General features: G+C 38.7%; 1 protein-coding gene across 1 annotated transcript in view; it reads right to left on the bottom strand.

The window, feature by feature from the left end:
• The window catches only part of LOC145241683 (uncharacterized), a 40,351-nt gene that overhangs the window by 17,625 nt on the left and 2,084 nt on the right, over positions 1–20,642 (bottom strand). The gene's annotated exons all lie outside the window — the stretch shown is intronic.

The raw sequence follows: 20,642 nt of genomic DNA, 5'->3' as shown, positions 1-20,642 counted from the left end.
ATGTGATCTATATAAGTAAAATTTATCTATTTGTGAGTGTGACAATAAAATAAGTTTGTCTTACTGTGTAGATACTTATTTAATATCATTGTGAGTGAGTAAAGATCAGGATGTCCTGTGGAAGAGATATGAGGAAAGAGATTGACTCTGAGTAGTTTAAAACACCTTTTATTTTCAGAACGCCATCTTACCAGAAGCCCCAGCTACCGAAAATGTCCTCAACTGTCAACCTACAGTAAATGTCTTTCGTATATGTATGTATATATATATACATATATAACATAGTCGAAAATAAATCATCCTTTCTTACAATTCTTAATAAAACAGAGTTACCTCCCTTCGAACAATAGGTTAAAATTCTGAATAACCTAATTTAAGAACAAACAAAATGAAACCACTCTATTTTACTACTGAATAATGCAACAATATGAAGAGTGAATGACAGATTTACTCTCCAATTTAAGAAAAAGATCCCATAAAAAAAACAAAAAACAAAGGGATATCACTCTGCTTTACTTAGAGTAAAATTGAGCCATTTAATCTTTATTACAATAGAAAAATGTGAGCATGAAAAATAATATGGTTAAGCTTAAACATGAAAACGTAAAAGACTAGTTGTTAAAACTGGAAAAGAAGAGGACAAGATATTTTATAACTTAAAATATTGCAGCATTAAGAATTGATTATATAATGTTAAATTGAATGAAAAGAAAAGTTTTAATGCTGCAATATTTTAAGTTATAAATTTATTATATTTTTTACTAGAATATCTTGTCCTTTTCTTTTTTAGTTTTAACAATTAGTCCTTTACTTTTCCATGTTTAAGCTTAACCATATTACTTTTCATTCTCGCATTTTTCTATTGTAATCCATGATTTTTCCAGGTTTCCAGTAAATTCACTTGTTCTTTGCTTAATTTCAGTCTTATTTTTTTTGCCTCCATAAACATCACATATGTAATAACAATGTATGGCACTCGTCTGCTTCAATAAAATTCCTCCGATTATCTCCTTTTCATTTTTTCAGTTTCACTTGTTACTTCTCTTTTTGCGACAGCAGTGAATTAGTAGCAACACTAGTCACTGAAATGACGTGGTTGCTATGGAAACCAGTATAAAAAACGTCGCTCACCTACTAACGTTTTTTTTACAATTTTGAACACCACTAAATTCATCATAACTTTTGTTTTACTGAAGGAAAATTTTAATTTTTTTTCACAATATAGCTGAAAAGGTGATCTATAAACTATAATAATTGTTTGAAATTTGGTTGAAAAATGAGTGAGCGGTGAAGCTTTAAAGCAGTTCTAAATGACTAAAACTGCCACTTAACCATATATTCAAACATGGTAGTGTTGGAACGATATTGTTGAATTATCCAATAGTAAAATACTGTTAACTCTTTTCCTTCTTTCTTAAACTATAGTGTAAGATCAAGGAATTTACTCTTTATATGGTTAGATTATTCAACACTGAAAAAGAGTGATTTCCCTTTGTTTGTTCTTGAATTAGAGTGCAATATTAAGTAATTTACTTTGTATAATGTTGCATTAATAGTAAAAGAGAGTGATTTCCCTTGTCTTTGAATTATAATGGAAGATCAAGGAATTTACTCTTACTCATTCAACAATAAAATGAGTGATTTCTCTTTGTATATTTTTAAATTAATGTTATTTAGTCTTGTTTCATAATTCAACAAAAAAATAAAATAATTTCCTTTTTGTTTTTTTAGTAAATCTCAGGGCACATGCGTTTTAAATCTTACGTGTTACTCAACCCGTACACACACACACACACACACACACACACACACACACACACACACACACCTTTAAATAACGCATCAGTTATCTGCCCTTGTAATTTCCGTTTGCCTAACAGGTGATGTTTTCTACTTTTGTTTCTCTTTCTCTCTCTCTATCTTTGTTTTTTCAATTCGAACTTTGAATGTGATCGGACGCAAATCTTAGACGCACCTCGGCAGGGCGTTTTCCTTCTCCAAGGTAGGATTGAATACTTGCGTATACCTTAACAAACTTTTACAAACACAATGGACTTCCAACGTATACTTCAATGACCTCTCATACACACTCACGCATGCATACATTTGACTACATGCATGCACACAAACACTCTGTAATGTTCGTAACCTTTCTGTGTAAATAAATATTCCTTGTACATATGTAAATGCCTAATCCTGCTTTGGCATGCTTCATTTTAATGTCTTCTTAAATGTACTCATAACAAATGCATTTATTGTTGATGGTTTTCATTATGCTGTGCGATCTGCAAACGATGACCTTCTACCTTTCTAGTAATCGAACATGCAGCCTTCACAATAATCGGTCCCACAATCGTCAACCTCCTGATAAATGCGATCCATCTACAAATCGCGACCCTACCCCCTACCCCACAGACATAGCGTAAGATCAAGTAATTTACACTTTATATGGTTACATTTTTTTTTACTTGTAGTCACCACTTATCAAGACCCAAAAGCCATTTGAGAATAGGCTCTAGATATGACCTTAAACTATATCCGATGGTGAGGCCCCAGCTTGCGGGCTTTGGGGAGTGTGGAGCCACCCTTTAATTGCCATTGCTCCCAGGTCCACTCTGACTCAGAGTGGTAGTACCTGTTAGGGTTCCAACTATGGGTTAAATAGAAACCAACTTGAAAATAAAAATATATTCTATTAAAAAAATTTTCTTGAAAATAACTGGATTCGGCATTAAATAATCTGAAAAGGGTTGATATGCCCGAAAACAAAAACAACCAACCAACCAATCAACCACTCGAGGATACGAGTTAATGAATGTAAGGTGGTAGTGTAGTAATTGTTAATCGTATAAATTGGGTAGAATTTGATTATTTATGGGGACGGCTCAACAAGAACTTGTTTACATTGGACTTGAAGGCTACCATGTTGCATTCAACTGAGAAGCAGATCACTGGAACAGAGTTCCACAGGCAGGCAGTTCTGGGAAAGAAGCTTTGTTCATGAATCTGCATTTAGATTTAGGCACAGATAGAGTGGGGGTGGGGGGATCGTATATAGTGTTGGCAGCTAGTTGAGTGTTTTTTGTGAAAGTTTAATGAGGAGAACCATAGATTGGAGTTCAGCTGAGCACTTGCCATGAAAATAACGATAGAGCAGAAACAGGCTCGCAACGTTATTCAACGGTAAAAAAAGAGTGATTTCCCTTTATTTGTTCTTAAATTATAATGTAAGATGAAGTAATTGATTATATAATGTTATAAATTAAATTTTAAAAAATTCTTAATGCTGCAATATTTTAAGTTCTATCATTTTTTTTACTAGAATATCTTGTCCTTTTCTTTTCCAGTTTTAACAACTAGTCCTTTACTTTTTCATGTTTAAGCTTAACCATATTATTTTTCATGCTCGCATTTTTCTATTGTAATCCATGATTTTTCTAGGCTTCCAGAAAATTTACTTGTTCTTTGTTTAATTTCAGTCTTATTTTTTTTGCCCCCATAAACATAACATACGCATATATAATAACAATGTATGGCACTCGTCTGCTTTCAATAAAATCGCCTCAATTATCTCCCTTTCATGCTTTTGTTCTTTCTGTTTCACTTGTTACTTCTCTTTTCAGGACAGCAGTGAATTAGTAGCAACACTAGTCACTGAAGCGACGTGGTTACTATGGAAACCAGTCATAAAAAATGTTGTAAAACATTTTTTTACGATTTTGAACCAGTAAATTCATAACTTTTGTTTTACTGAAAGAAAATTGAAACATTTTTTTTCACAATATGGCTGAAAAGGTGATCTATAAACTGTAATAATTGTTTGAAATTTGGTTGAAAAATGAGTGAGCGGTGAAGCTTTAAAGAAGTTCTAAAGGACTAAAACTGCCACTTAACCATATATTCAAACACAGTGGCTTTGTTGCTTGGTTTGAATCTCTCAACCGGCAGGAATTGTCACCTCCTACACTGATGACTGCGTAAGCATGTTACACTGGTGTCTGTAGGTATAAAGAATAATTATTATTTAATTATAATTAAACATTTAACAAATACTTAATGATGAGCACTGTCTGGGAAATAAAAACTAAAAAGCAGTCAACTAGCGTTTATGCAATGTTCATGACTTCCGCTCGTTTGAACACTCTGGATTGTGTAATGTTTGACCCAAATTTAGCATTTATATTTTAAGGTGTTAATTCCTTTTGTTCTTTAAGCAATTGTTTTGTGGCCTGGAGTCAATGGTGGCTTTGTGACTGAATTCGAATCTCCTGATTAGCAGGAATTGTTAGCTCCTTCACTGATGATTGCATAAACATGAAACAGTAATGTCTGTAGGTATAAAGAAAAATTATTATTTTATTATCTATAATTTAATACAATAGCGTGTGTGTTATTTTCTGTGTCACGCTTACATCTTTATTTTCTTCTGTCATTTAATTGTTATTAGCCTCGGTGCCCGGCGTTGCCCGGGTGTTTGAAGGTGTGTGTCGAGCAAAAAAAAAAAAAGCGGTAGTTGGCAAGCAGGCTCCAACTCGTACCGTGAAGGAGGAAAAGAATGTGAAAAAAAAATGTGACGTGTTTGCTGTTGCGTCCATCGCCAAACCGGAAGTGATGAAGTTTTAAATTAAGGCTAGTCAATCAAAAAGAGGAGATGACTTTCGAAAATATCGGCGAAAAAAGCGACCCCTCCCTGTAGAAAAGTGGCTAGTTGAAGGTGAAAGAATAAATGTTTTTAGCCAATTCTTCAATATTTGTTGTCCGAAAGGCCGAGCTTCAAAACGATAGCCATCTCGTGAAAATCTGTTGACTCTGTCGAAAGTTATAGACAGATATACAAACATACATACATACATTTAAACAGACAGGTGAGATTTATATTATAGAAGATGGTCTTCCATTTCTTATAATAAATAATTTTACCAATAATTATTCATAGGTTTTGGTTTCGATTTCCATTATAGCTGATGGCACTCTGTAGCAGAAACAAATAGAACTCTTTTCTTGTGTGTCAGTGCTTCCTCTGACTGTGCGATATGGCACATAATGACCAATCAGAGGCATAGCGCAGGGATCTTCCTTACCCACTTAAGGAACTATAACTGCTTCCGTCCCGGACGACAAAGACTCTACCCTTTTCCAGCGAGCCGTCAAAGAGAGTGGACCTGCTTCAACACACTCTCTCTCTGCCTACACCAGTACCCACAATTCCCACTGGGGATTAACTACCGGGCAAAGGCAGACGAGTTCTATCCTAGCTATATCTAAATGGCATCACACCCTTGTTTCAATAAACCTTTTCCTTGCAAGTTTTACGAAGTCGTTTGTTCGTTTATTCAGTAGCTTGTGTTGAAATATTTATTTCATTAGAGAGTGCCCGAAAAGTATTAACTCCACTCTCTAAAATGGTGACCCGACGTGTACACAAGTTTACTGAATGGCGAGCCAGACTTTTACCCCGTCTAAGCAAGGAAAGGGGCGGCGAGCAGAAATTCCTGAAATACTTTCCTCAAGAAAAGTAATACTCGGGACAAACTGAGAAGGATATAAAAAAAAAAAAAATTCGTCACGGGAACATTTTTTTTCTTCGTCACCGTGTATAAAAAAAACGAAAAAAGAAGGCATTATTTCCTGCACCAGACTCTAGGAAAAAGAACGCGAGAGACACGGATAGCAGTTCGTCGTAAATGACTTGAAAATCAAAGTGACTAAAAGTTGTTTTTTTTTCACCCTCCTCCAGAGGAAAACGACGCTAATGTACACACATGTACCCACATACGCACACATGGACAACGCCACTTCCCCTTTCAAAGGAAATCCACACATGGCAAAAGACCACCGGAAACAACTATAAAAAGAAGAGACAGGCTGTTTCCAGCCTCTTTTCGGACCAGCTCCTGACCTGAATGGTTCGACGAACCAGCCGCCTCCCTTTCAGGAGGCATGCGCCGCACACATCACGTCCTCTGCTGCTATATGTGGGGCAAAAAGCTAACAAACAGTACATACATTTTATACGCTTTCTCTCTCCATGAACTGGATTGACTTTCTCTCTCTCTCAACCTACAACAGGTGCCAGAGAACACCTCCGCGTAGCTGACTGCTAACATGGCGCACAGTTTAACTGATATCAACCCTCTATCTTTGTCTTTGTCTACACGCTGGACTGTCATTCACATTTACACTACATCACTCACTTCTCTTCCCACGCGCGAACAAACGATAGTGACCCGAACGTGAGATGAACACACATTTCCTTTTTCCTTCTATACTACCAGTCCCGTAACAAACGATGGTTACACCCGCATGGACATGAACACGTGTTACACCTAAACCATTTAATTTTTGACAGAAAATGGTGACCCCGTTATTTTAAAATGAAATGGATGCGTTTGAACGAAACACTCATACTCACACTCTCTCTCTCTACAATAATAGACTTTCCCTCTCACCAGCTAACAGCGAGAGACACACGCCAAACTAAACACGTGTAGTACCCTTTTCTTTCATTTGTTTCTTCACAAAATAAATCCTAGTTCGTTTAATTCAATTTAACACGTTGTTCGTTTCTTCTTTGAAGCAATTCATTATTCCTAATTTGCACCACCTCAACAAATTGGTGACACCCGAACGCAAAAGGAACACGCATTTCCTTCTATACCCTAGACCGCTACAAAATGATGACACCCAAACACAAGAGGAACACGCATTTCCTCCTATGCCACAAGTCCGCAACAAACTGGTGCCCGACTGATGCGAAACAAACAAGCATGGTGACCCTACCTTTTTGAAATTAATTGTTTTGAGTGAGACGCGCATTTTATTTGATAAAGAAAAAAACGAACTTTTCAACAAAAGATAACAAGTGAACTACTACCGACAGGAATAACTACTACAAACAACAATGACTCGTCAGACTCGGAAGAAAAATAAACACGGAGCTGTCAACTTCATACCGAATTTAAAAAAAAATTTGAGCTCGACAAACATTTTTCACGGTTTCCTGATATTACCCTGCAACAAACGCGAGGAGCAAAATCAGATAGGCCTATGCACATTCTCTCCCGCACAGCAGACGCAACAATAAAGAAACAATTATAGGACATCCCTATCAATACATAGGAAGAAGCTGAATCAACAATACGAGTTGAAATGCACCACGCACGCTGATAAACTCACAACTTGGAAATTTCGTTGACACCGGCAACCGGAAACTCGTTCAACACGAACGAATGCACAACAAACGCCCGTACAGACAATGTACACACACTACCGCAGACTCACATGAGAAGACAACGGCAACTGGAAACTCATTCAACACGAACGAATGCACAACAAACGCCTGTACAGACAATGTACACACACTACCGCAGACTCACTTGCGAAGTCACCATCAACACAAAACAAAAAAGTTTCCTTCCAAACAAACAATTCACTTCACTGTCCAAGTAACTCGTTGCACATGTCAGCACACAAAAGAAACAAAACAAATTTCAGCCTAAAAAAAGAGTAAACGCCTTTCCACGCATAAGTAAATACTTTTTTTTACGAACACACTCCGTTTTTGATGTTTATTTAAGCAACCACACCAACAGCAAAAAAACAAGACGAAAAGTCAATTGCTGAAAACATTACTTACAAAAAATATATATAAATATATATACACTGCATATATATATATTTTTTTTCCCCTAGGAAAGGGAGTATTGCGCGACCCTTTTCTAGTCTCACACAAAAACATGCGTTCACATCTCAAGCTATATTACTTGTCATATACATACGCGCACACAAACATACGCGCACGTCCACACACGTACATATATTCACATTCGCGTATATATATTCACATTCACATGTATATACACACATGCTAACATACACATAACATCATCATACACATGAGGTAAATGCTTCACGCGAGAACAGTTATGTGACCACTACACATATTGGCCGAGTTCTATCCTAGCTATATCTAAATGGCATCACGCCCTGATTTCAATAAACCTTTTCCTTGCAAGTTTTACGAAGTCGTTTGTTCGTTTATTCAGTAGCTTGTGTTGAAATATTTATTTTATTAGAGAGTGCCCGAAAAGCATTAACTCAACTCTCTAAACATCTATCTTTTATATAAATAATTTTAAAGAATTCTTCATAAGGTTTGGTTTTGGTTTCGATTATAGCTGGAGAAACTCAAGTTATATATATATATATATATATATATATATATATATATATATATATATATATGCATATATTTTTTCTACATAAGTTTTGGTTTCGGTTTTGATTCAAGCTAATGCATTCAAGTTATATGAATATATTTTTTATTTATTTTTGAAATCACAACTTTATAATATATGAGAATCGATAGAAAATTTACTCCATAATACTATAATACTAAATATGAAATTTGCAAAAATATAATACTTAAGCGTATTTTACAACCATACTCTGCCAGGTGTTCCTGCTAGCTTAGATAAATACTTTTGCAGTTAAAAAATAATGCTACAATAATATCAGGGCGTTTCCATTTATGCTGAACATCCACAGAATGCCACTATCAATATATTACACATGAAAGACCTTATTGTGGGATTTCCACAGGTCTCACTAATAAATATAAATATTATTAATTAATAAGTTTATTTAATTTTTGTAATTGGTTAATTAACATTGTTTCATCAGTACAGCTTATTTACTTTTTTGTTTTGCCTTGTGTACATTAATTAAAAAGTTAAATTCAGCTTTTTATTTATCATTTGTTCATTTTTAGCTTGTTAATTAATTTCCTTTTCTGATTAATTAACTGATTTTCATTGTTCAGATATGGCAATTCTTTTTTTTATTATTTAAATTTCTAATTTGTATAAAAGTTTATTTAATTTTTTGTTTCCTGATTCATTGTCCAATTTATCATTTCAGCATCCAAAGTTGGGTGAGAGATGACAAAATATTTATGATCATTATTTTATTTTCTATTTTATTCCTTAGTATATATATATATATATATATATATATATATATATATATATATATATATATATATATATATATATATATAAAGTGAACGTGTGTGTGTCTGTGTACATTTCCCTACGCAATAACTCTGTCAATTTTCAGTCTACAGACTCGAAATTTGATATACAGGGTACTGAAATTTGGGAAAATCTTCGTAATCGGTTTTCGGCCAGAAATTTGGCTGTTAAGGGGTCAAAGTTAAAAGATTTAACCTTTGAGAACTCTACCAAACTCCTCCGACAATTTTGGGTCTAAACACTTGAAATTTTAGATATAGGTTCCTTGAACATGGATCTTACTTAATAAATTGATTTGAGCCCAAAAAATAAATGTTAAGGGGTCATAATAGGGGTCAAAGTAAAAATTATTGACCGCTTTTTTTTTTTTTTGCTCAACATACACCTCCAAACACCCAGGCAACACCGGGCTGAAATGCTAGTATATATATATTTTTACATAAACTGTTTCGGCAATTTCCAGGATTAATTTCATTCAGCATGATACAGAATGTCTGCAGAAGTCCGATTTAAAACGAGTGGTTTCTAAAACATGTCAAGAAGAGCTGATCAAAAGTTTTGGATTGATCCATGTTGATCAGCGCGTTTCATGTTGCTCTTGGATCGTATGAATGAAATACAAATTGTTCTGTTCTTATTTGATCCACTTTCTGATAACACTCTGTAACCAGTTCAATAGGATCTTTCCAAAATCTTTAACTCTGTGATTAGTAGAGTTTTTATCAGTTTTTATTTTATTTCTTTATTTTTTTTACACAAGCATCACCACATCATCAAGGCCAAGAGGCCACTCGAGGATAAGGGTTAATGAGTGTACAGTAGAAATTGGACAATATAGTAATCATTAGTAATGGAAATTCGGTAAATTTGTTAACTTATATGGAACGGCTCATCAAGAACTTGTTTACGTTAGACTTGAAGACAACCATATTGTAGTCAGCCGGAAAGCAGGAAAATGGAAGACAATTCCACAGGCGTGCAGTCCTAAGAAAGAAGCTTTGTTCATGGAATCTATGTTTAAGTTTAGGCACAGATAAAGAGTGGGGGGAATTATTGATAGTGTTTTCAGCTAGACGAGTATTTCTTGTGAAAGTTTGGCGAGGGGGGACCATAGACTGAAGCTCAGTCGAACACTTTCCATGAAAGCAAAGGAGTCACCAATTATCAAGGCCCGGATGCCATTCAAGGATAAGGGTTAATGAGTGTTTAATAGTTAATTGGACAATATCGTAGTAATTGTTAGTAGTAGAAATTTGGTAAATTGGATTAAGGGAACGACTCATCAAGAACTTGTTTACGTTGGATGAAGTAGTCAGCTGGAATACAGGGAAAATGGAATAAAGTTCCACAGATGTGCAGTTCTAAGAAAGAAACTTTGTTCAAGGAATCTACATTTAGGTTTAGGCACAGATAAAGAGTGGGGGAAAATATTGATAGTGGTTTCAACTAGACGAGTGTTTCTCGTGAAAGTTTGGCAAGGCAAGGGGGGGGACTATAGACGAGCACTTGCATGAAAATAACGATAAAGCAGAGACAGACTCGCAATGTTTCTTCTGTGGGAAAGAGATTGCAGAGAAGAGAAAAGGGCATCCCTGACTAGGCTACAAAGTCTATTTTGAACTCTGTCAAGGTAGGATAAGCTATTTCTAGTAGCTCCTACCCAGATGTGGCAGCAATACTCTATCCTTGGATGTACCTGGCTCTTATACAGGTAGAGAACTGCATCACAGCGGTAGAATGATTCTGCCATTTTTCCAGCGACATTATATTATGGGCCTCTAATCATGTAGTTTCTTCCCACCATGTCTGCCCCACTTTTCAGCAATGTGATCACTCCCTTAGTGACTTGACCTAGGATAGAACTCTTGTCAAAGCAATGATTGAACACATTCGTCATAATCGGCACAAACATGCGCAACAGCCTCAAATACAATTCATAGGGCAGACTATCAAGTCCCAGCTATTTATTCCATCCGACCTGTCCCAATGCAGCAAGACTTCATGCTCCATAACCCTGCCTTCACAACCAGCTGCTCTAGTTGCATCCAAGTGAGGAGAGTCAGTCATATAGTTGCCAAACCCCTGGTCTGAGAGGTTGGCAGTTGAGAGAAGCTCTTTTCAAAATGCTTCCAAAATCCTTTGCAGATCTCTCAAGTTGAATCCAAAGTATGCCTACCTGAATGCTTGACTTTATCAATGTACTTATCAGAATCACGCCTTTTTTTTTTTTTTTTTTTTTTATTACATTTTCACCCCAAACAAGGCAAATTGCCACTTTGGTGTAGGGGGCTACTATCAGGGGCAACAACTACTGGGGTACTATGTAGGGATTTGGGCAGCAAGGTGTCGGTTCACGTTACACTTGAACTTCTGCACGTCAGTACTGTTGGGGAAGCAGGGACCTGGAATTGAATTCCAGAGTCTTGCGGTTCTGGGGAAGAAACTATTGGAGTAAAAAGATCTTTTACATCTAGGGACCTCTACAGTGTGGGGGTGGGATCTAGTAGCCTGTCGGGTTTGTCGAGGGTGCTCGCGTCGTGGGGGCACAAGTGATTGCAGTTCATCAGAGCATTCACCACTAAAATACTTGTAGAACAGGCAGAGGGATGCAACATTTCGTCGATGGGACAGAGGCTGAAGCTTAGATGCCAGTTCAGGGCCTATCAGATTTGCGACTCTCTTTTGAACCTTGTCAAGGAGCGAGAGACTAGTAGCAGATGCACCAGCCCAGATGTGGCAGCAATACTCCATACATGGGCGAATGGTGGCCTTATAGAGGTACAGGATACTTTCGGGTGTTAGTAGTTTTCTAGCACGGTAGAGAGAGCCTACCTTTCTTGCAGCGGCCCTGGCAATGCCTTCAATGTAATTGTTCCAACTCATGTTTCCTGTGAACGTTAGGCCAAGGAGTTTGAAAGATGGACTCTCAGATAAAGGGTCGTTGGCCATTGCTATTGGTGGTAGAGAGGGTTTCTTGTAATTATTGAATGAAACTAGTTTAGTCTTGGCAGCATTGAACGCGACCAACCACTTTTGTCCCCATTCCACTACAGATTGGAGGTCTTCCTCTAGTGTTTCTGCCATTTCTTTAGAAATGTGTTCATTCGTCTTCCTGTCGTGTCTGCCATAGAGTGTAGTGTCATCAGCATATATACCCATCTCAGAGGCAATGTTGTCGGGGAGGTCATTTATGAATATCAGGAACAATAGAGGTCCAAGGATAGAACCCTGGGGCACTCCCGCATTTATATCATATTGTTTAGATGTGCGACCGTCGAGGACTACCTGGATTTTTCTCTTATCTAAGAAGGATTTAATTATGTTAAGTATTCTACCAGTGATACCGTAAGATCTAATCTTCCTGAGGAGACCCTCATGCCATACCCTGTCAAAAGCCTTAGATATATCTAGAGCTACCGCTCTGCCTTCCCCCGCTTTGTCCAGTGATTGGTATATACGTTCAGAGATCACGGTGAGGATGTCTGCTGTGGAACGGGCTTGTCTAAATCCATATTGTTTGTCAGTCAGTAGTTTAGCATCTGTAAGATGATGGACTAGAGCATGGTTAATTATGGTCTCAAATATTTTGGCAAAAAGTGGGAGGAGGCTAATGGGGCGATAATTTGATGGGTCTGTCCTTTCGCCAGAATTCTTGAATACTGGTACAACAGAAGCAGTTTTCCAACAGCCCGGAAAGCAAGCTTCATTAAGACATTTGTTGTAGAGTTTGGAGAGAACTGGAGCTACTTCGGCTGAGCACTTTTTTAATAGCACAGCTGGGATAAGATCGGGTCCACATGCTTTTGAGGTGTCAAGGTTTTTTATGATAGCATGCACCTGAGCAGGGGTGGTTTTCAGATCGTCTAGTGTGGCGTCTGTCCGCATAGGAAAGTCAGGTAGGGGGTGGTTGGAAGGGTCCAGTGTGGAGTTTGAGGCAAACCGACTGGCAAGCATGTTAGCCTTGTCGGTTGCTGAGGAGACAACCTCGTGATTGTTGGTTAGTGGGGGAATTGTTGATTGCCCATTATTTACTACACTGTTGTAGATTTTCCAGAAGTCTCGAGTTCCTAGTTTTTGTGCTTCGATGCGCTTTTTAGTGGTTTCCGTAAATTCTCTCTTAGCTGTCGCTATTTCTTTCTTAACGTTATTTCTAGCTTCTATATACTTCAGTCTGTTTGAACTGGACTTATGTCGGTTAAACCTACGGTATGCATGCTGCTTTTGAGTAATGGCAGTTGCACAAGTCGACGTAAACCATTGGGGAGAGTGGGGCTTACTATAAAATTTCCGCATGGGAACATGCGCTTCGATTGCAGTTTTGAACCAGTCAGTGGTCTCGTTTGCACACTGTTCAGCAGGGAGAGAGAAAATATTTTTCCATGGAGCATCTCTAATTAGTTCCCTGATGGCTTCCCAGTCAGCCTTATTTTAATATCTCGTTGTTTTGAGCACTGGCTCTTCAGTTTTGGGACTAGAGTTTAGGGCGATTTCAACCATTATCACTGCATGATCAGCGTTCCCGAGTGGGCTGTGGGCCTTCGCTATGCAGTCATCGGGAACTGTGGTCAAAAACAGATCTAGAAGTGATGCGTGTTGTTCTTCCTGGTCAGGGAAACGGGTTGGAAACGTAACAATTTGTGATAGGGAGTGAGATATAGCGAAGCTATGGGTTGTGCTGCCCGCTGCATCTGTGTGAGTAGAGAATCCAAGCCAGTTTTTGTGGTGGACATTAAAATCACCAAACACATGTATTTGTGCGCTAGTGTCGAGGGACAGTGCCGTGTCTATGCTGTCAGATACTTTGTTTATTATGGAGCAGTCCTGAGTCGAGGGAGAGCGGTAGAGAAAATAATAGTAGCTAATACTGTGTTGCACGTTTAGTCTAAAGCACATAAAGGCTTGATCATCTGTTTCTAGGTTTGTTTCTCTAGTCAAGGGAAGGGTATTACGAATGTAAACTCCAAGTCCGTGCATATGTCTGTCAGAGTCCTTACGGCAGAGTGGGAGATATCCAGGCATGTTAAAGTGGTTAGAGGGAATGGAGGAGTGTAGGTTAGTCTCACTTAGTGCTAAGATATCCGGGGTATTTGTTAAGAGAAATGCTTCAACATCAGCTAAGTTAGTTCTAAGCCCACGGATATTTGTGAATGAGAGCCTCAAGGGAGGAGGCAAGTTGAATTTGTTTGTCCCTAATCCTGGTTTAAGCTTATTTTTAGATTGTACTGTCGTCATATTTTTTTTTTAAGAGTTTCGGTAAGGGGGAGCTAAACAAGAGGTTATGCGGAGCTTCAGACATGCATCACAAGTAGACCATCAGCTGACCTTTCTCCAATTAGGATTGTGGCCTCAGGAAAGCCCACCGGGGATGAGTGCAGGGTCCCTTTCCATGCGCGTCATGGCACTGCAAACAACCCGATATTATTCAACTGTTGATGGAGCAGCCGCTCTAAGCGCTACCAAAGAGTTAGGGCTCCTGTACTACCAGTCGGGAACAGCAGCCAGGAACTGTCAATCCGGTACCCTCAACCCTTTAGAAGAAGGTCAACCCAATCTAACCGCTCAGGCATATCTTATACTCAAGCACTCCCAAATGTTCAGTTATAGGGGTGGGGCATGCTGGGAATGGGGAAGAACGGCGTTCATTGCCCTAGCCAGGAAACAAGATCTACCGCTGGGTGTTTCTGTCGAATCACTGAGATAGTGTCTCTGCGCTTGACTAATAGGCAAAGAAGGAGTATGGAAGCCGGGCGATAGACAGAGCCTATCTACTCCTTAAGCAATTTAGGTTTGCAAACCGGTGAATTTGTTGGAGTCACCAGCTCTAGGAAGGTTGTCATCCAAGACTGAAGAGGCCTCTCTCCCCTTTGGTTTAGTTTCAGAGTTTTCCTTCTCCTAGACGGATGATCTGGGAAGACCTACTGGGTCCGTCAGCCCTGAGAGGGTTTTCTCCGCGCCTAGGTTCTAATCCAGGTATTTCTGCGACCCCGCGTTGTTAGTGTTACTGGGTTAGTTTGTTGGGGATTATATCTACTGATTAGTTACACTCCTCAAAGTGATTTAGGGACATGCTATTTACTTGTTAATGGATAAAGGGGGTGGGTGAAGTTCATGCAGTGTAAGCGTCTATGTTTGTAAGAGGGCTTGTTAGGGAGGAGATAATGTGATTTTAGTCGTACCCTTTTTTTTTTTTTATTTTATTAATGTTAGCTTAGGTCTAGTATAGTGTTACAGTATGAGTAGGTATTAAGAATTGAGCTACGAGTTGTGCCCGAGCTATTTTAGATGATAGGAGGGTTAAGATGTAAGTGCAATATAGCATGGATAAGACAGCAAGTATTGAGTCATGCGTAATTAGGTGAATAGATATATATGGGCAGGTTTTCAGTAGGTGCGAATAGAGTTGGAGTTGTAGGTATTTTTTAGTAAAAAACCTACCTTACACTCATCTAGGTCAGAGTTCTTAATGAGTTTAGCTCTAACTACTTGACCCTAGTAATGCTTGCTAGCCTCGCATCTTAGGTCTTGTTTAGTTAGTTCCATGCTTATCATATCCCTCCCAGCCATTGCCCAGGTTATCTACTAAATACATATTCAGCTTGGCCTTAATTAGTGCGAGATGGTAAATACTGCAAATACCTCTGAAGCTGCTCCCAGAACTCAATCAGATGAAACACTAGTGTCTGTAGGTATAAAAATATTAATTGAAAGCCTATTATAGTCATAAGCCTTTTTAAGAAGATTAAAATGGAGCCCTATTTAGTGAATTGAGAATAAAGCCACCAATTAGCATACATCATAATTCCAAACTTCCTGTTTGTTGAATACTCTTATCGCAGTTGATTATGACGAGCGCGGTTACACGGATAAATAAGTATCTTAATTTATTTCCTTTTAAAAGATTAATTCCTGATAGCCAAGGGTAAGGAAGCTAGCCTGCAAAGGTTGGCTTTGTTGACAGGGTTTGAGTCCCACGACCAACAGCAATTACTACTTCCTGCATTGATAATTACATAGGTATGAAACAACAGTGCCTGTGCATAAAAAGTTAATATTTATTGAAAAATTTTATATATATATATATATATGTATAAATATGACACTCTATATCTCTCTCATATATATATATATATACATATATATATATATATATATATATACAGAGAGAGAGAGAGAGAGAGAGAGAGAGAGAGAGAGAGAGAGAGAGAGAGAGAGAGAGAGAATGAAAAAGAGTTACGTCATTTAGGAGGAATAAAAAAATTTTGTTGACTAGGCTGGCATTGCTTATCGAGACCCAAAGGCCACTCAAAAATGAAGGTTAATGACACCGTGATGATGGAGAAACTTCTGATCTGAGTTTTCAGTGTAATCCATCACTTACTCCCAGTAATCGCCCTCACCCTAACCAAAACCTGCTGGGTAAGTTGTTGTAGCTTTATATGGAAGTTTTGTATATCCAGCAAAGAGGTATTCCGCTTCCAGTAGATGGCTAGTTTAGTATTATTTCCTAACGTCAAAAGTAGCCAAAATTAGTTTATGGTCCGATTAACCTATCCATAGGACACAATATAAAATCTATGTCGCCTCTTCTTCTAAATAACATGCTATCGAAATAAATATTTGACACTATTTTTTCATGTCGACGTGTCTTACTTGATGATTAACACAGAAGTTGTTGACAAAATCTTGCCATCAGATCAGCCAGGCCAGTCTCACGCCTCTCTGTCATTCTAGCTCCCATCTCCTTGACTTGGAATCAAGGATGTCATTTCAATCTCCCATTAAAACCACATGTTTCTCAGACACACAGCAAACCTGTCAAAACCTCCTCTTAAACAGTGCAAGGCACATGAACAGTGATTACCCGAAATACAAAATCTTTGACGTTTTTTTTTCAAAACGTCTGATGATATGCTGTTTTTGTGAAAATTTTCAAATGATATAGGGTTTGAATTTATAATATATATATATATATATATATATATATATATATATATATGAGAGAGAGAGAGAGAGAGAGAGAGAGAAAGAGAGAGACTGACATATATACACACCAGGTTAAAGGTATTCAAGAATGATAACTAATGAATTCAACAAGGTTATTAAGATTGCTCAATAAAAGAAGAGCAAGATATATTTTTATTAATATAAACAAATTTCTACAGAAGAAACCAGTCCTCAAGGTTTCTTCTGTGAAAATCATTTACAGGGTGGATGATAAAAGTGTTGCCCTAAAGAAAACAACACTACAGTTTATTTAAACATTTTTATTGAAAAAATCAATTCAGATAACTTGATTATGTAGTAGAGCTGACATGTATTCAACTTAGCTGCCTTCAAACTCAATCACCGCCTCAATACGAGCCTGAACTGGGAGCATGCCTTTTCTACAAGCACTAGCAGGAGCTTGATGGATATTCATCGAATGGCGACAAACAGGCTGGCTTTGATGTTGTGGGAAGTGCATGTTGGTGATGTTCTCGATGTATGACCAAACGAAGTGGTTTGGCAGATTCAGGTCGGGGGGAGGAGAGAGCCAATAAGAGAAGGGTACAAAGTCGTAGCTATCCTTCTGAAGCCAAGCCTGGGTCTCTTTGAACTTGTGGACTGGAACCAAGTCCTGTTGCCACACCCAAGGTCTTCCAGCAGCCACCTGATCTCACTAAGGGATTAACACGCTCTTCAGCACATCCAGGTACATTTTGGTGTTGACTTTCAATCTGACTTTGAAGATGTGTGGTGGCATGATGTGGACCTCACTTGAAACCACACCAAACACCAAACTGTGGCCGGAAACTTTGTTTTCATCACCCTGGACATGCCCTCAAGTGTTGAACCGTCCAGATTTGCATTTTGGGGGCGTTGGCAATGGTTCTGTTGTCATAACTTGGATAGGTAGAGAGCATGAGTTGTCTTTGCTCGGGCAAGAATTTTACTTACTTACTTACTATATATATATATATATATATGTATATATATATATATAAAAAGTGGAGCTACCAACAATTAATATTTTTTGATTTTGTTTGTAATATTTTTCATTACACATGCACACACACACAAACAAACAAATATAATAAGTCTACAAACGTACCTCTCCACCGTAGTGCATACCGATACTCTATGGCTGACTGGGATAGCTTCCGTACATTCATATCTGATCTACCTCTTCATTCCATGTTTAGAAAGGATGTATCCTCTATAGTATCAGACCTGACCGAATGGTTACTTGTAGGCATAGACCAATTCATGACATCTAAAAAATTCCAACAAAAACCTAACAGCAAGCCATGGTTCTCCCCAGAATGTGCTGCTGCCATCACGCACAGAAATCACTTTTTCCATAGCTACCAACGTAATAGATGCACTGAGACTAAAGCTATTTTCGGGACCGCTAGCAACCACTGTAAAAGAGTAATAAAAAATGCAAGAGAGCTATATGCTGAATCCGTTAAATCCAAAGTAGCTGAGCAGCGGCTTGTTTTCCACTAGTTCTGGCAAATAGGATCCTGAACAGAAGCGTGCATTCTTTTCCAACCATTATCAATGGACCAGAGGTCATCTTGTCAGCATCAGACACGGCCAAACTATTTGCCAAGAACTTTGCAGCTAATTCTACCCTATGTGACGAAGGCCATCAACTCCCTGTATTTCCTCCTATAACACACAACACACTAGGTAACATACAAATATCTGTGCGTGAGGTCACCAAGCTAATCAAGAACCTTGATTCCAGTAAAGCAACTGGTTCTGACGCTATTCCAATTATTTTTTGTGTGATGTCTTTCGGCGGTCAGAGCCCTCCAAGGTCACTGCGGCAAGCAGCCTCCAGTTGGGACGGTATAGGCGGCGGCGAATCAATAGACCGCTGCACCGTTTCGCTGTCCCTCTTTACACAGACAAGCATGTGGCGTAAGCTATTGGATTTACTGCATCTCATAGCGGTATAACCGGGGATCTGAGGTTCGTCTGGTACAGACTTCAGCCAGGTATCCAGCGCCGACTTGAACGATTCTGTTTTGCAGTTCGTGATCTCTCTGATGTTACGTGGTAGGCAATTGAAGAGCGTAGGACCCCGGGAATTTAAACTCGATTCCCTGAGCTGTCGGATCCAGTTGTCCCTGGCACTGGTTAGGGGTGGTACCACACACCTTCTGCCACGTTTTGAGATAATGTGCTGTATACCAGCGTTGGGCACCTGGTTCTCCATCATACGGCAGGTATAGATGATTGAATATCTTTCTTGCCTGCGTTGAATCGATTTGATATTCAACGTATCCAGCAGTTGCCAAAAATTCAATTGACTATAACCAGTTATCTTTCTTAGAAACGACTTCTGGATGGCCTCTAATGCTTGAATATGACCTTTTCTGTCCGGAGTCCACAGCTGACAACAGTAATCAATGTGCGGCAACACCAGCGACTTCCAGAGTGTCAGCATTAGGTTGTTTTTTTTTGTCTTGTTTTGAAAGTGCGTAGAATCCAACTGGAAAGGCTCCGTGCAGTTGAACAAACTTTGTCGATCTGGGAGGTGAATGTACCATCAGAATCCAACGTTACTCCCAGATCGCGCACAGTATCTTTGGTTTTAATTAGTTTCCCGTCTTGGGTTGAGTACTTAGATGCTTCTCTCAGGTCCTTCCTTCTACCGTATTTGATACACTCGAATTTCCCGGAGTTAAACTGCATATTGTTGTCATCCGCCCATTGGTAGATAGCGTCTAGATCATCTTGGAAAGCTTGTACATCAGAAGAATCTTTTATTTTCCTGCCAATCCTGGTGTCGTCGGCAAAACTTGAGACGAAAGACGATTTGACTTTTTCGTCTATGTCGCCGATTAGTACGAGGAACAGCAGCGGACCAAGTACTGAACTTTGGGGAACGCCAGATAGCACTTTGGTCGGGGGAGATGCAGAGCCATTTACTACAACTGTCTGGTAGCGATCTGTTAGGAATGATTTTATCCATAGGATCAATTTACCTCCAATTCCAAGATGTTGGAGCTTTTTGATGGTTACTGCAAAGTCCACTTTGTCGAACGCCTTTGCAAGAGTAGATAATACAGTGGATGTGTTATCGGCAGCTCCAGTAACTCTCGCTTCTCCTATTTTGTCATTCAGTCCTCATTCAATGAGTGATTTTTCTGACAAAGGGTGAAGAAAAAGCTGCTTAAAGGTCGGTAGTACTTGGTGACCAGTAGTCTGAGATGTCGAAAATTTTTCTGTCTCTGTCTGTCCTTGTGGCCATGTCACTAGTAAGGGTGCTGGAGGTAAACGTTTGTCTGGGCTGACGTTATCCGCCTGATAGTCAGGGACCCGAACCTTGGATTAACCACTAAGGAGGCTGTCCTATCAGCAGGCGCAAAGTACTGGGACTGCTGTATTGCCATTTGGTGAGTGGATCTGGACCATGCAGTAGTCTCTGGTGGGGCCTCTCGATGCCATACTAGTGGGTAATTGTTACGGCTTTACCTTTTCGTGTGCTACAAAAAAAAAAAAAAAATTTCCTGTCTTTTTCTCTCTTACTTTCCCTCTCTGTACTGCTCTAACCAAGTATGCCGACCTATTCCACAAATCCCCAAACCTCAACATGAAATATATCCAGAATAAAAA

The sequence above is a fragment of the Euprymna scolopes genome, chromosome 20 (assembly GCF_053919585.1).
Source record: "Euprymna scolopes isolate OS-2025 chromosome 20, ASM5391958v1, whole genome shotgun sequence".
Classification (NCBI taxonomy): domain Eukaryota; kingdom Metazoa; phylum Mollusca; class Cephalopoda; order Sepiida; family Sepiolidae; genus Euprymna; species Euprymna scolopes.
The sequence above is the reverse complement of the archived record's forward strand: the minus strand, read 5'-3'. Positions and strand labels throughout refer to the sequence as shown.